Genomic DNA, 13,847 nt, shown 5'->3' with positions numbered 1-13,847 from the left:
CAGGACCCAGTTCCTGTAATTGTCTCTACAGGAAGTGACTCCCTGCATCTTTACAGGGTTCTGCTCAAGCCACCAGTTCTCTGCGGGGTCACAGGGATATCACCTGTATGACTGTCCTAGTAAGGACTGGTACAATACTATATAAAACTCTAGAGCCTGAATGAATAGCGTGTACACATATGCGGGTAGCTTCAAATTTATCTAATACAGAAGCTGAAATCAACACATTTGCAGGTTTATCTCCAAGTTCTTGTGTCATTGCTCTTCAGTCTCTTAAAGTGCTGTAAATAAAGTGAATGTGAACAGCAGAATGATTGATGGATAAAAAACCTAATCCTGTTGGCATCAAAGATATAACGCCCTGATTTCAGGGGGCTGATCCTTAATTCTGATCTCATTATAAGGTAATAATCTCCTGTTCTTGGAGAGGATTTCAGCTCAAAATCTGAAGAGCTAAACTTCAGAGTTTATTGCCGATTTTTCTGCTTGCAGGTTTATTTTGTGAGGGAGACATTTCCATTTTTTGCAATACATTTTTCCTTATGTGCTACTGTACTAACTATTTAAAGTAAATCCATCTTGTACATGGAGCCACTTCAGAGGTTGGTGGTTTTTTTTTTTTGTTGTTTGTTTGTTTTTTTAAATCAGGGCACTATTGCATTACTTGGTATAACAAAAATAAACCAAAGGTTTTTCTTCCGGGAACCAACTTCCCTATGCTTAGAGATATATAAAGGGATAGCCTCAGGCTTTTATGATGTAGAAGTAAAAATTAATAGCTAAGTGGTATGTTATACTTTGTCTAAAAAAGCTCATTTAATTTTATGGCATGGGGTTTGCATCTGTTTTCTTTTTTCCAATGATATTTTACAAAGGTTTGGGCCACAGCTTTCAAAGTCACTTATACAACACAAAAAAGACTTTAGAAACACGTAAAGAGCTATTGTGGAAAAAGAATAATGAATTTCCTCATGTTCTCCAGTAAGTATCCTGTATGTTATTGGGAGATCCTTCATCATAGAGGGTGGTCCACTGGTAATGTACAAAAAAAGGATAGTGTACAAAAATTAAATTATTATTTGACCCCACATCATTATATGCCACATAACTAATTAAAGCACACTTTAACAATGTACTCTTAATGTGCCGTCTGTTACTTGCATGACTCACTCATCTTTCACAAAGAATAAGTGATTTGTATTAGATGAGAGTTGCTAAGGATGTTTTTGGGGCTAGCAATTGCTGTCATTGCTATGTTAAATCACAGGCCCAAGCCTGGGATAGAAAGAGACAGGCTTATCATGAGCCAGGAAAACAGCACCACAGGACTGATAGCTCTGACTTAGGGCCTTGTTTAAAAAGTTATGACTCAGTGCAAGCAGCCAAGGATCCTTAGCCTTCCTCAGTTCTCTCCAAAGCAGCCATTAAGAGCCCTAATGTTCAGGTTGCGTGCCTCACTCTGATTATTTTTGGGAAGTTGATCACAGCAAGCCTTTTTTTTCCTAATAAGCATTCATCTTCATTTACTGGATGAAGGGAGCTCTCAGTGAAAGCTCTATACATGGGGCAGGATAATGGTAATTTCTGCCAAGCTCTGTAACTGTACGGGTGCATGGACTGTGAGCTTCTCTTTTCTTTCTTTGAGTTGTAAAGTAAAAAGCACATATCATAATAGCTCTCCCGGATACAAGTACAAGCAAATTATACATATGGATAATAATTTGTGAGGGGATGGAGCTCTTTGGTCTAAATATGAACTCTATCATACAAGTACATAGAATATATAAGAGAGTGTTATGCGGCAATACCAAAGCTTTAGAAACTGCAGAAGATTAATTTCTTTTTTTGTCGGCACTCTTTTCCATACTGCCTCATTCCTACAGCCAAACTTCTTTAGCAGCATACATTCAATTTGACGAGGCATGCAGGGAGAACATACATTATATTTAACACACTGCAAAAGTGACCTTAGATAACTTGTATATCCTTAAGAATGTTATTATTTAAAACTCTAGGAGTGCTAGTGCTCCCTGGAAATTGTGAGACTGAGTTTTATTTTCCTCATTTGCCATGAAGTCTTGATTTCCAATTCAACAGTACTGTGAGGTATCTGAATTTAAAAGCTTACTAGTCTAGGACTGAATGTTGGCTATCTGAACATTAAGCCAGCATAATTTTGAGAGAAAGAGATAATAGAGGAGGAGATAAAATTCCATTTTTCAAGGGGGTAAGAAAGTTTTCTGAAGTTATTCAATCCCATCAACCCTAAAGGGATATTTCAGCAGACAGATGGCAAGTACAGCAGTCAGAGATAGGCGGCCAACATTGTGAGTACACCATTTAGCACATATCATATAAGCTGATACCTATTTATTTATGTGTGAGAATATGTAGCTATTCTAAAGCAAAAGCAACTGGATTGTCAAGATCATTATAGTGTTACACACACAGAAGTTGATGAATCCAACACTAAAATTGTAAATATTTCCCTAACTGTCCCTCAAGAGTATGAACCACCAAATGGTTCACACACATTTAAATAATAGGATATGATATGTCAGAGAAGATGGTATTGTTTGAAGGACAAAAATCTGACGCATTAGGCACACTGACATCTGCCAGCCTGATTGTGAAAATATTAAGAAAGGTTAATGATATGAATGAGGACCCAATTGCTACTGAGGTCCCGGTGAATCTATAATTAAAGTTCATTCAGATTTCTAGGAAGTCATTTACTAATACAAAATGTCTTCTGTTCGATAGAAAGTAAGCTCTCTGAGCACTTTCTTACGGGAATTAAAAAATATACTGACATGTGAAAGAATGTCAATAAGATGTAATCTCACCCTCTCTCATTACCTACCTGCAAACAAACACACTCACTCTAGAAACTTGAGGAGTCCAAACTGGTTAAAACATGAAACCAGTTGTTTCAACATAGGGACAGGATCTACCATTTTTAAAGGGAAACATATTTGTTTCATTCTATAGAAATTTGCAAGTTTTGCTTACATTCCTCCCCCCCCCCCAAGAAATAAACTTTGTGGTTTTATTTTTCTGCCTACTATTTTCTTCTCCCTCTTTCCTCTTTTTCCATTTTTGCCATGGAAAAAAGGCTCAAGAGAGGAAATAAAGAAAGGTTCCCATGAAAGGGGAAAGTACCACAGCTAAAAATGATTTTTGCCTTCTGTGTCCGTTGCATAGTTTATGTATGCTCTTCTTACAAAAATAGAAGGAGGAGATAGGAAACTTTCACGAGACATCTAATTATATGAAGGATATAACTTTCTTATTAAAAAAAATAAAAACAAAAAGAAAAAAACCTTGTGAATTTTGACTAGCTGAAATACTTAATTTCCTAGCCCCATCCTCAACCTTGTCATCCTTTTGCCCACGGTCAATGTCTTTATATTTTGCCCTTCTCTTCCCATTTCTAGGATGGGTCTTTACTTTTTCACTTTTCTCTGGAGGTGTCCATACCGATATTATAAGCTGGATCGGGGGGTGTTTCAGTGTAACTCTCTAGAACCTCCCCACCAAGCTGGGCTCTGGCTGGCTCTGCAAGGTGGTCTCAGACAGCAGCGTGAACTAGGTTCCTTTCAGGTAAAACGAATTCTAGAAGATGCACTAGCTCCAAATGGGCAGTCAGAGGAGACCAGCGCTGAGCCCATATAAAGTAATAGAAAATCCTGAAATGTATATATTACTTGCATCAAACCCTCAGTAACAACTCTTGTACTCTACGGATCTGCTCCCATAGTGTTGTGCTACTTGCTAAGTTACCCAAAAGTAATCTCTTAAAAGGGGACAATAAATAATCTGTAGATAGTATCTCCTAAATCCACCTCAGCTTTCTCTCTGCTCAGCACCAGGATCTAAATTCATCCAATGAAGCAGAGAACAGGACTGGTGTTTAATGCAGTCTTATAGATTTCACAGACCTCCCTCCTGCCAACATCTTTTCCTCGATATAAAAAAATTGTGGCATGGTCTGCAAGTGTGCAATTTGAAGACATCCCATGCTTCCTGCTATGTGATTAGTTTCTTTATATCCGTTATTTGTTATATAAGTCCACATTGGCTAACTGCAAAACCAGAGAAAAAAACTCAACCCAATGCCGGTGCTAAAAGAAGTATGGGCCTGTACCTTGTGCTATTGTGTATCCAGCTGCTGTTGGTATTTTTTCCTTTAGCCACATAGATAGATTCTGCTCTACTGCACTTCCATTTCTGTAAGTGCAGGTGATGGCAGAGGTTGTGTTAGTAGGAAGTAACCATAAGCAAGGAATTAAAAAATAAATTTGTAGTAGTTTTTGCTTGCAGTTCTCTACCTGTGTTTTGTCTCATTCAGTGTTTTCTCCACTACATCTTTCAGAAAGTTACAAGATTGAAAGACCAAACTGATATGAACCTGTTGGAAAAATACGTGTGAATTTCTGGCCACAAACCAGAATGTCATACTTCAGGAAAAACTGAGAGAGAAGAAAGAAAATAGGACTAAAAGGTGTTCTCATTAACTTTGCAAAGACTCCTTTAGGAGAAGCCTGTGATGGATAATAGAAAAAACCTACAGCAATAACACTCAGGGAACAATAATATTTATAAAAGTTGTGTACTGTGTTACAAAAATTGATGGAAATTAAACAAATATTTCAGGTCAGTGTTTGGTGTGAAACAAAAAGGCATGCAATCATGGTCACTTTTCAATACGTTCTTAAACCGGATACTAAGTAGGTTAGATGAATCGGAAAACATGACTTTGGATGATCTAGAGTTAAACTCCTTAGCCCACTGATCACGTTGTACAAGTGTCAGACATGCTTAAATAAATGATGGTACTCTTCATTACATTGGGCATCTGTCAATTCAGACTCATAAATGCCAAGATGACAAAGCAGATGAATCTCAGTAAAGTAAGAAACAGTTATTCAACAGTGTTGAAATGCAGCCAAGGTGAGGCTGTGAGCAAATTCTTACATACATTTAGCAGCATCAGGTGCCAACAACTCCTCATCAACTGTGAACAGCTGCATTAGTGAAGGCTGAAGGAAGAAGAGAAGGGAGTTTTCTGAAAGGTGTAAGATGTAAAATGGAATGATTTGGGATGGTACAATGGGAACAGGATTTAAAAGTCAATATACAGGGCTGGTTACACCTGAAAAGAATATGATGGTGAGATACTGCTGAAAACAGAGAGGCTAGAATGCAAAACAAAAGCATATATAAGCACATCCAAGGTCAGCTTGAAGCAAGAATCAACCACTAGTTAGACTGGGGTTTATTGTGAAGTGCTTTGTCCAAGTTGGGCTTAATTCAAGAAATTGTCCTCGATGAGAATGACCAGCAATACTGTACTCCAAAGATCTGACAGAATGCCCTAAGATTAAAAGACATAATTAATTTAGTAGCTATGTTGATGTGTATTTGAAACTCTGTAAGAAGATAATCTTGATTCTTGATGTTTTTTACCATTTTGGGGAAGTAACAGGTACAGGGCATTGCGAATAAGCAGAGTCTAGCATCTGCCATCTGTAAGCAATTGTTAGACTACACAGAGACGTATTTTATGCAACATTGCTCAGTAAGACAGTGATGGCAGACTTCTTTCAGACCTTTTGGTTCACAGTCATTATGGAAAAGCATTCTAGCCTAATGTGGGTGTTTTAGGCTTCAGCTTGCTAGCCTTCCCTCTTCTGTTCCTGAATTTTCTTCATGCCTGGTTTCTTTCCCTGCTTTCCTGACTAAGTGTCGTTGTTCACATCAACCACATTATGAACTGCTTGGACAATCTTCAAAATGTGGCAGAACGGGTCTCCTTTGGACCCCAGACCACAGAATAACTCTAAGCAGGTTCTGGCATCAGACATCTAAAGATCATACTGCTGAAGTTCACAGATATATTATCAGATTGTTTAGTGAAATGAGGCTGTCTTTCACCCCAGCGAAGGAGACATGGGTGGATATATGCAAGTTTTATGGAACTCCCTGGGGGTTTCTGTTTTAACCTATTCTGATAGTGATGCAGGAAAGAAATGAGCTACATAGTGTATATAACAGATGTTTAATTGCATCTGGGGAAACATTCATTATGGGTATCATTCACACCATACTTTACCTGTTCCTCTGGTGTACACCTGTGTGTTAGTAGTGCACGTGGTGGTAATGTGAGAAACTCTCACTACCAGCCTTTTAAATTTTACTATGCCCTCTTTTTTAAAATGTGCTAAATTAGATGCAGAAACAAAGAAACACACCTAAATAAACAAAGGAACATAAGGAACATGAGCAATGCCACACTGCCAGAAAGAGCAGGTGGAAATGTAAGTTTAAGGGCCATTAAAGCACTGCGAAATTTTTCAGTGTGTCACAATTACAGGAACACCTGGGTCAAATAAATTAGGACTAATCCATTGGGGGTGTTCTTTACAGTCTACCCTGGCCCCAGAATGGCTTGACCCTAACCTGTATTTCGGAACCAAAAAAGAACAAATTACAAGGAAAAACTTACCAATTCAGGTGTCTGTTGTCAAGGTAATCCATTGCTTCGTAATAGACTACAAAGAAGGCAGGGAAAGAATACATATAAGGAAATGTCTCCATGGGCCTTAAAGAGGAAATTCAATATGTATATGTGTTTGGCTAGCGTGTGAAGCTTGATAAAGGGCCTATCTCTGATTGCCACTTAATTTCAACCATAATGAAGGAAGCACTGATATACAACTAAAGAAAAGTTTGGGTATGAGAGCTATTTTCTGAAAATTGTTCAAATACTAGAACAAGTTTCCTGATTTCTGAAGATTGAGAAGACATTCTGGTCAAGTAATATGTCTGTAGCTTTAAGGTAAAGTCCACAGGAACACCCCTTTCCCTTTGCTCCTTGGAAGGGAAAAGGAACCATTAGACATAAACTATCCCAGAAAGCAGTGAAAGTTGAGGGCTTTCTATTAATGTACCTCATATACTAGTCCCACCAGCAGGAGCATGGTAACCTCCAATTTTCTTGCCAAGCACTAGCTGACACTTCTATTTTGGGTTCCTTTACCTTCATTTTATCCACCATGGCAGTGGAACAGACTTCCCTTGGACATAAAAGAGAGTCAGAGAAAGGTCAGAAACTGTTTTCCATTCCTCAAAATTCTGCTGAAGATACTGTGTTTTCCTCTTCAGAAAAGCAATGATTAGTTAAGAAAACAGACAATCACCTCTGTACTTTTTCCCATGGCAAGGCTTTCTGCCAAGAAATTTTCACTGTTGTAGGGATAATTTTTCAAAGGCACAAAGTTTGATTTAATTAAAGGATTAACAGTGGTTTAAAAGTAAAAAAAAGTCTCACAGTGGCTATATGTATATAAACTGTACTCTAATATCCTACTGTACCAGGTAATAACAGCTTCAACAACTATAGAATTAGTACAATAGCTACCGTCCTAGCGCGCACGCGTGCACACACACACACAAAAATTAATCTTACCTAAAATAATAAAAAAGCCAAAGCAAACCACTTTCAAATCTTCTGTGAATTCAGAAAGCAGAAGCATATTGACAGCTAAGCATGAAATGGTGCTTTCTTTGCTGAATAGTATGCAACAGCCTTAACAAACAAATACATGAATGCCTGGAAACATGTTGAACCTCATTTACAAAGTTCTAATATATCTAAGGAAATTTGAAGAACATAAATTCAACCTTTTTAATAACTATGCCAGCACTTAAAACAAAAGACCTTTTAAAACAAGAGTTCCTCCTTTTTACAAGGGTTCTCCTCTCTGTTAGATTTAGGCAGTAATATCTCTGCTTCTGAAAACAGATCATCTAAAATTTATTATCCTAATCTACATGGAAGGAGTCCTAATACCACAAATAAACTGAATTGTAGTACTTTGAGGACAGTGATGAATGGCAGTTGAAATGAAAGAAAGAGAAGACTGTACCAAGTGAAACAGTATTAACATGTTCTTTACTTCAAGCAAAAACAGAGCTGTTCTTAGCAGGATGTGATTATTATCTCTTTAGAAAGACCAGAATGTGTTTCGTTAAAATGTGGGCAATGTTGTAGGATGACCCATCCCCTTGAACAGAAGCAGAACCCAAAGTCAAATAATCCTTATTTCAAAACACAGTCCTTTGAAGACTGGTGTTTATGAAGGGATGAACAGTTGAAGATGAGCTTAGGGATCACAGACTGGATCCGTAAAGGGTCTAAATGGTACATCAGGAATCTAAACCCTGCATTTATCTAATGTGAAGTCTTTCAGAAGTTCATACAATTGCAGGTAGAAATCCACCAGTTTTTACTGGAAATACAAAGAAACATCAAAGTCCTGATCTAAAAGGCTGCCCATGTCATATCTCCAGTAGCTGTCTTAAATGCGGTGTTACACTTATCTTGCCGGTAGAAGAGAAATCTATTTTGATTTCTTGAGAATATTTGTCTAGATCATAATTGACATGCTTTTGCATCAGTTTAAATTTTCATGAGGTTTTATAATTACCAAAATTTAAACAATGAATGTATTTACATATGTTCAGTACTTACAACAAATGAATCTGAACTAGAATACAAACACTTGTAGAATGCAGAAGACCGTACATTAGCTTTATAAGCTTTACTTCAAGGTTAAAAGAAATCATTTTCAAGACATAATTTCAATGATGTGACCCATATGTAGAAAGTCTTGCAACATTAGAAATTGAAACAATGTTAGAATAAGGAACTACACATAAAAGGACAGTTTTACATACAATGGGATTGTAATGCCATTGGATCTGCTGTAATTTGGGAATTTGCACAGAAATACTCTATTGTAAGTTAGACAAAATTTCCATTTTAACTTTGATGCATAAATCAATTTGTGTGTACTTTTATGTCTTCTTAAGAAAACAGCTAGGTTTTGTTATGTAGAACTCAACATAAAGTCAGCTGAGAATCCTTATGAAGTGGGCACATTTAATCTGAAGGAGTTTCCTAGTAAAACTTGAGTCTAAATATTTGGCATAGTGTTCCAGGAATAAACCCACAAAGATAAATGAATTTGCATAAAATTTAGTACAGATAACAGACATACTGTTCATCTTTTGCATAGTTTCCCTGCTACTGTTGTCTCTAGTAGCTTTCCTTATAGGGATTGAATCTAGAAAGAAAAGTAAATTCTGACTCACATTACTCAGTAACAGTGACATTTTCTACAAGTCCCAGTGTTAGTAAACAGCAATCAAGACCCTCTCATTCAAAACATATCTTTTGTTTTAGCTATGAATAGAGGCGCTAGGCTATCTATGAGAGCTCTGCTACATGTCATAGAATCATAGAATCATAGAATGGTTTGGGTTGGAAGGGACCTTTAATGTCAGTTGTTTCCATTATTTTAAATAGAAACTTAGGCTTCTTAGAAGGCATTAAAAGTTTCAGCCACCTAGAGCTGGAATTGTAGAGCAAAACATCTTAATGTTTTGTTAGCAAACAGCTTTTGGCAATAGCACATCCTTTGATCTCAGTGTTTGCAGCTGGGAGGTTGCTCACATTGACTGTGGAATGGTCAGATGGCAGGAAAAAGATTAAGGCAAGACAGAAAAGACACTGAAGAGTTTTAGATCCAGTGGATTTGACTTGAAAAGTATGTTGCAAATGCAGAGACCAACTCCTTAGCTGCTATTGATATCGCCTTAATGAGGCTCTATTGCCCCTGAGCAAACCATGCTGATTTACATCAGCTGGCAGAATAGTCCATCACTTTTATTTCTGCAAATTGTGCATACACAGTAAGTTCATGTTTTTCTTTATGTTTACTGAGTGTTTAGTTCTAGTGGGGGAGGGGAGGGGAATTTTGAGAGGTTTTGGCAAGGGCCAAATTAAATCTCTTTTTCTGAGCAAAGTCTTATGTCTATTTGTGCTGGCCAGACCAGATGAGATACTGAATGAAGCAGACCTCTGTTGGATTGCTTGGCTACAACAGGTACCAAATGTGAAAACCCAAGCAAATGAAGAAGACCCATATGAAATGTTGGTGCCAGTCCCACCACATTGAAAGTCTCAAGAAATACGGACAGAAAGTTTAATATCTGAGTCTAAACAACTTGATGTTTTAGCATCTTTTCAGTTATTTCAGCAAAGACGACTAGTTATGAAATTGTAGGACACAAATTTCAGGAACTAAATGCCCCAATGCAGAACTGGAACATTTCTGACAGATATGAAAAAGGATGAAAATGCAGAATATGGGAACTTAGTTCAAGGCCAAAGGACCAATCTTACTATGGAGATAAAAAGAGACTGGGGAGAATATGTGAGGTAGGGTGCTGTCAAGTGGGAGGGACAGGGAGGGGAAACAGGGACTAAGCAACAATTTCTGAAATGAGTGAGGAAGAAGGGTGTTAGAGTAGGAGAAATTTGAAACCAAGATATGTTAATACAGGAAATTCACATGGGACCTGAGAAAAACTGGTAGTAGAACAAAGGTACGTTAATTTAAAATGGATAGCCACAATGAGGAAATTGTAATGTTTTGTCACAAACACCAAAATCCAGACCAAACCAACAGGAGGGCACTGGACAGTGGCATAGGAGCTGGCATAGATTTTGGCTGCCTGGAAAAAAAGGTGTTCTTGCCTAACCTCCTGTTCTTCTTTTTTAAGAAAGCTTTTCTAGGACTATTCTACAGCAAGGCACACAGCCTTTTCTTTTGCTATAATGGTAATGATAGCGCCTGAGGGTGGGCCACAGTTTAGTGAGTATAAGCTTAAATCATTTGCAATGAAATGCAGACTTACTCATGTGTTTCCTAGTTGTCAATATACTCAAAGCAATGGATCAAAAAAATCAGGTGGCTGCTGGTAATTGCTGTGAAGCCTACTATGAAGTCTGCCAAGTTATAACTGTTAAATTATAAATGCACCAATGGATTATGATTGTTAACACATTGTTTAATGGATAATAAAAATGTTGGTACTCCCAGAAAGTATTGTGAAAATTAATGGAGGCTTGCAGATATTTAAAGAGTGTCTAGAAAAAACAAAAATCTGGAAAAACCAGCTTCATGTATTATATGCATACACCTGTGAATTTATTTATTATTTTGGCTGTTGAGTGTAATATTTGCAAAGGCTACAGTTTTAGTTTAAATGAGAGTTAAGTGTTCTTGTAGCTCTTGTAGCCAGATGTTTAGATATGAAGTTATCTACAGGACTAAGTCATTGTAACTTGAAAGGGATAGAATGAGCGAGATGAAGAGAACTAAAGGACCGAGTTCAGTCATAAAGAAGATTTTATCTCCTCTCCTGCTCCTTTTCCATTCCACCATGGCCATCCCTAAGCTATGTTTCCTAAACTGTGGAGTAGTCCCTTGCAGTTAGTTGCAGGCACTAAGGAGAAAGAGTGCAACCATGTCTCCCAAAGGAGTTACGCTGTCACTGCTTCTGAATGAAGAGCTGCAAAGAGGAAAGTAATTATCTGACCTTCATGTCCATGCTGGCTGTGGGAAGAAAGAATAGACCTGAAATGCAGCCAGGAAGATTCCTTCTCAATCACTAGGTAGTGAGTTTGGGGTAGTTAATCACCAAAAAAGGTTGTCGGGGGCAGTTTTGGGTATCCCAACTCTGCAGAGTCTTTAAGTACAAGCCGAATAAACATTTTCAGGAAGAACACAGCTAGAGCTGATCATATCCTGGGGCAAGAGATAGACCAGATGACTTCTTAAGTCCCTTTCCCAGTCTATTTTTCTGTGGCTGTAACTGCTCTGACTTGTCCCCTGTACAGACAATATCTGTTGTAATACTGGCTATAAAACAATAGTACCCAATTTTCCATCGCTGAAGAGGCTGATCATTCCTTATTCTAGCCAATGGAACAGGACCAGAAACTATTTTTTTATTTCATCTGTGTACATGAATCCCACTAACAGCAGTAAATTCCAGCAGAACATCATGTGTCTGCCAAGGGACGAGAGTGGGTCTCTAAGTATTTTTTACATTAATGTATTTTCACACAGTGTTTTCCCCCCAAACTGAGACAGTAAAAAACCCAATAGATACAAATAATAATGTTTGTTCAGAAAGGCAGGCAATAAACCTTTAACAAACAATGTCACTGTAACCCTTAAATAGTAATTGTACTGCCTAAGGCATCTGATAAAGGATTCTAGTGTTCTTGCTGTATTGTGTCAGGCAGATGCATCAATCAAACTCCATAATGGACTAAATTGGGAAATAGGGTACTGGGAATAAACAGTTCTAAAAAGAGGTGAAACTTTGTGACAAGCAGCCTTAACAGACCAATCTTGATTCTAAACATAGAAGCAATTTTAGGGCTTCTCTGGAGGCAAAGGACAATTATTGCCTAAACAAATAAACTACTGTCTCAGTACCTCAGGCATTCATTAAAGTCAGTTTGAAACACAGTTTTGAGATCTGACTAGTGGAGTTTCAGGGACGTTGTAGCTTGACCCATTAACTTTCATTGAACTGTATATGGACATCCTTTTAGATAATCCATAAACTAAACTGGAATAGAATGAGAAAACTGGAATGTGTTATGATTTTAGCACCAATTCTGCTGCCAACAAAAATAACTAGGTCTTAACTAAGATTGAATATATGTCAGGCTCTGAATTTGAATCTACATGAACACTGCACACTTAAGGTTCTTAAGTTTAATAAGAGACCTGAACTTCAGCTTCTATTTGGAGTGTTTATTTCAATCTGTATGGCAAGCTGGCAGCAAATTTGACTGCTAAAAAAAAAAAAGGGGGCTTATCTGGCCATTTATACTGTATTGTGCTGAGTGCCCCACTGCCTTGTAGGTGAGCATGGAGTCCAGAGCCTATACATTCGTGCTTGCATTCATAATTGCACCATGTACTGAATGGTATCATACTACAACAGAGGGAAAAAAAGTTTCCCAAGAGTTTTTCCTCCACGGACAGTTGTTATTCAGACTCTGAGAACAATTTCAAATGTCACAAGGATTTAGGTTTCTCTGAAATAGTTTGGCCTCTGTTATAGCTTGTGGTTGAATTTTACTCACACCCTCTCCCAAGATTAGCTGAAGAGATTTTCTATAAGGATTAACTGAGATACAAAATTCAAATAAACTGTTTATGTGAATATAATCAGCATGGTCCTCATGGCATTATGATTTTAATGAAGTCTTGAAGCTAATGCATAATCTTATTTATGTTGCATCACCATCCTATGACATTCCATCTAATGTGATTTTACTTCGAATGCAAAGCTACATCAGCATGTATTGTGGAGCAACTGCAGTGTTTTTGATGCAGTATCACATTGCTCCACTGGTATGATTTGGTGCTTTTGCATCTGAGAACAACCTGGCTGATAAGCAGCTGCTCAGCTCGAATGTTGTTCTTTATCAGAAGAATTTAAAATAGCTCCCCAACTCACAGTATAGTACCCTGTTTAAACATTTACATCTGCCTGAAGAGATGCTGTCCAATCACATTGTAATACCATTTCCCATACATATGGCATTATGTTTTGTGTGCACAAACATACAATACAGATTGAAAAACAGGACCGTTATCTTCCCTCCCTACCAACCGAAGTGTGGGAAGGTTGCTTCTAGTAACAGAATTTTATTGGTCTTTGGATTTTTCTGATTTCTTGTTTGCTAAACAAGTGCAATGGAGTTTTCTTGGAGGTTTTCTTCTTCCTCCTTTGTGTCTGTTCTGGCATCAGTACCACGAACTCTTTATTTAGTTTTCTTAGCTACTTCCAGTGTTTATTCTGCCATTCAGTAGAGATGCTTCTTTGTCTTACTGTCATTGTGTCATTGTAGTATTTTGTGTAATTCAAGGAATGCAAGTTTCCTTTTATTTTATTTGCTTTCTTTTTAC

This window comes from Pygoscelis adeliae, unplaced genomic scaffold (genome assembly GCF_000699105.1).
Source record: "Pygoscelis adeliae isolate BGI_AS28 unplaced genomic scaffold, ASM69910v1 Scaffold167, whole genome shotgun sequence".
Taxonomy (NCBI): Eukaryota; Metazoa; Chordata; class Aves; order Sphenisciformes; family Spheniscidae; genus Pygoscelis; species Pygoscelis adeliae.
The sequence above is the reverse complement of the archived record's forward strand: the minus strand, read 5'-3'. Positions refer to the sequence as shown.